The 3431-nt window shown below is 43.7% G+C and overlaps 1 pseudogene; it reads left to right on the forward strand.

The window, feature by feature from the left end:
* The first annotated feature begins 332 nt into the window (after positions 1 to 332).
* LOC110315353 lies at positions 333 to 928 on the forward strand (annotated as a pseudogene).
* The last annotated feature ends 2503 nt before the right edge of the window (positions 929 to 3431 follow it).

The following is a 3431-nucleotide window of genomic DNA, read 5'->3' on the forward strand; positions in this document are numbered from 1 at the left end:
TAGATAAACCCTTAGCCAGACTAACTAGAGGGCACAGGGACAGTATTCTGATTAACAAAATCAGAAATGGCGGAAGTGGGTCTTCGAGAGGCGGTGGAGACTTGCTTGAGCAGGTCTCCTCAGCGGTGGCTGGAGTCGGTGCATCCTTGCCCGAGCGCATTGGCCTAGGCATGTGGCAGACAACCCCAGCTCCAAAATTTGGAAATAGTGCACATCTAGTTGGCTCCAAATTGTAAACCACAGGATGAGTATTCAGTAGGCACAAGAGATTGAGAACATCCTACCACACCATAAACCTTGGTGTAGATCACTTCCTTTTCTGTGGATTGAAGCCAAAGAGCACAACGAGTACAAGAAATCCTCAAAGAAAGTGGCGTGGTGGGACCGTAAATTCTAGACAAACCCAGAAGTGAACTTGGGAAACAACTTCAACCCCTGAGGTTTCCTTGGAAACAGAACCCATAGAACTTGTGGAAACTGTAGGAGATGAAATCATGGACCTCACCTGTGAATCTTTAGAGCCCGTGGTTGTGGACCTGACTCACAATAACTCTGTTGTGATTGTTGAAGAAAGGAGAAGGCCAAGGAGAAATGGGAGGAGGTTATGCCAAGACCATGCTGACAGCTGTGTGGTGAGCAGTGACAATGAGGAACTGTCTAGGGACAAAGATGTGTATGTGACTACCCATACTCCTCGAAGCAGCAAGGATGACAAGCTACTGGACCCAGGCCCTCAGGTACTGTCAGTTGTACTATATGCATGGATGGATACTCTGAGACTGTACAGAATGGGCGTCTCATTGTTTCTACAGAATGTGGCCACGTCTTCTGTAGCCAGTGCCTCCGTGATTCCCTTAAGAATGCTTACACTTGCCCAACTTGTAGGAAAAAGATCAAGCATAAGCAGTACCACCCCATTTATATATGAAATGTTCAAAAGTGCTCAGGATAGACCAATGGACAAACAGCAGGCTGGCTTTTCTGCATCGTATCTGCCTCCAGTTTCCTGAGCTCAAAAAGACTTTCAAAAATCANTGTCTGATGTAAACTGGTCTTTTGTTTTCCAACCCCTTAGATCCTTTTGTTATCTCCAGTTTGATGCTATGGAGCAAGGTCCAGGGATCCTCCCAGATCAGATCAGCATCTCTGCCCCTCTGGGTGGTCTGAGCCCAGAGTAGGAAAAAAGGAGTCAGGCAAATTTGAGTTGAGCATCATGGCTCCAGCCTCTTTATGGAGCTTACATGTTGGCCAAGAAGTTTCCCTGTTGTGAAAGGTTGCCCCAGCTCTTGTGGGTGTAGAACCTTCCCAAGGCAGCTGTCAGTTAGCTATTCTGCCTGCCAAACAGTGACCTGGCCAGACAGCCCAAATAGCCCAAGGATACCAGTACATAAACTGCCCATGAAAAGCCTAACTGGTGGATTTTTAGTTTGCCTTCCCATGAGAGCAGAGGTGACCTATGATTCTGCCTGAAACTTATCATTGGTGTGCAGTGTTTTCTGCAAATCAAGTGACTCTGCAGGGCAATCCTGTTTCCTAAGAATGAGAAAGTGCAATAAAACCCATTCTTCACCTGCTCTTCATCAATCTGGAAGATGTAGCACTGCTAGTATCCTCAGCCCAGTGTTGCCTAGGGGAGTAGTGCTAATCCCACCCCATCTCTGTTCACCAACTGTTCTCAGGAACCCTACCCATGCTCCAAAGTTCTTTTACTGGCACAGAACATTCAAGGCTNATAGGACAAGCAAGTGTTTGAGTGTTCTCTCTTTTCTGCTAAGATGTGTCCTGTGTTATCTAGAGTGCCCTCCAACCCTCAGTTTTTCATTTCCCACTGCCTAATGTCTGACCAAGCATAGATAACAGGAGGTGGTAGCATTAACAATGGCCTTATCAGCTGTTCACTTACATGCTTTTGCCCAAGTCACTGTTGCCCAGGTGTCAGAGGTGTTGTCCTACTCAATCTACCACTGCCCTAGCTTTCCCACACCCCTTGAATAGATAGGTATTTCCAAAGCTGCTTGCTCTTCTAGCCAGTTGAGCTTTGATCCTCTGGACTTTTGACTGCTCAGCATGTTTTGATCAGCAAAGCATGGTGCCTCTTCCAGTGGGACCACATAACAATGTCTGCTCCACTATATATGTGTGGGAGACTCTGGTGCTCACGGAGACAGTGAGGTGGAAAATAGCCCCTGGGGACACCAGGCACAGGGTGGCTTGTAGAGGATAGGCCTTGAATGCCANCCTGCATCCACCTCCACACTACTTCCTCAGAGGGCTTCAAGCCAAACCAATAGCCTTTTTGTGTGAAACATCTTTGAGGTGGGAAAGGGACCACTGGAGCTTTGCTAGCAATAACTGACTTTNAGTTTACTGTTCTGAAGGAGCAGGGACTCAGCAGAGAATTCACTTTAAATGGAGCTGAAGGAGTGTCCCTCCTCTATGTGAAAAGAAAATAGTTTTATTCTTCATTCTGGCTTTATAACTGTTTGACTTCAGTTGGTTTGAATGAGAGTAATAAGTTTTTTTACATGGACTCAGAGGGTAAGAGTATTAACTCTCATCATTGTGAGGAGTGGTATGTGCTCTCCCCTTTGAATGTCACTTCTATTGAGTTCCTGTGGGTCTCATGGACTTGGTCTTTTTAGTTCTAATGATAGCCAGACTTCAAAGAGACAAGGAAACCATGCAGCCAGTTCACCGGTAAATATGGTGAAGGGCACTTACAAATTCGTTTTCTCCTCCAGGACGGTTTATGAAGTTGATCATAAAAATTCTATTACTTCATCCAAAATTAAATTGAGAAAAAGATGTGTTCTTCTAATCAGAAACTGCATTAATAGGGAAAGATTGGTATAGAAAATATTTTCTTTCCTCTTTTTCTTAATGTATATAGTTTAATTCTTTGTTACATTTAAACTATGCTCATGGGTATCAGTCTGTTTTGGACTAGTGCTAAAGATAGAAATGAAACAATTTGAAATAAGAAAACAATCAGAAATGAAAAGGGAGACATAACAACAGATACTGAGGAAATCTAAAACATCATCAGATCCTACTAAAAAAGGCTATACTCAACAAAACTGGAAAACCTGGATGAAATGGACAACTTCCTAGACAGATACCAGGTACCAAAGTTAAATCAGGATCACATTAATGATCTAAACAGTCCCATTTCCTCTAAAGAAATAGAAGAAGTCATCAATAGTCTCCCAACTAAAAAAAAGCCCAGGACCAGATGGATTTAGTGCAGAGTTCTGTCAGCCTTCCAAAGAAGACCTAAGTCCAACTCTCCTCAAAGTATTCCACAAAATAGAAACAGAAGGTACTCTACCCAATTCATTCTATGAAGCCACAATTACTCTGATCCCTAAACTACACAAAGATCCAACAATGAAAGAGAACTTCAGACCAATTTCCCTTATGAGTATCGATGC

Source organism: Mus pahari, unplaced genomic scaffold (assembly GCF_900095145.1).
Source record: "Mus pahari unplaced genomic scaffold, PAHARI_EIJ_v1.1 scaffold_15868_1, whole genome shotgun sequence".
Lineage (NCBI taxonomy): Eukaryota > Metazoa > Chordata > Mammalia > Rodentia > Muridae > Mus > Mus pahari.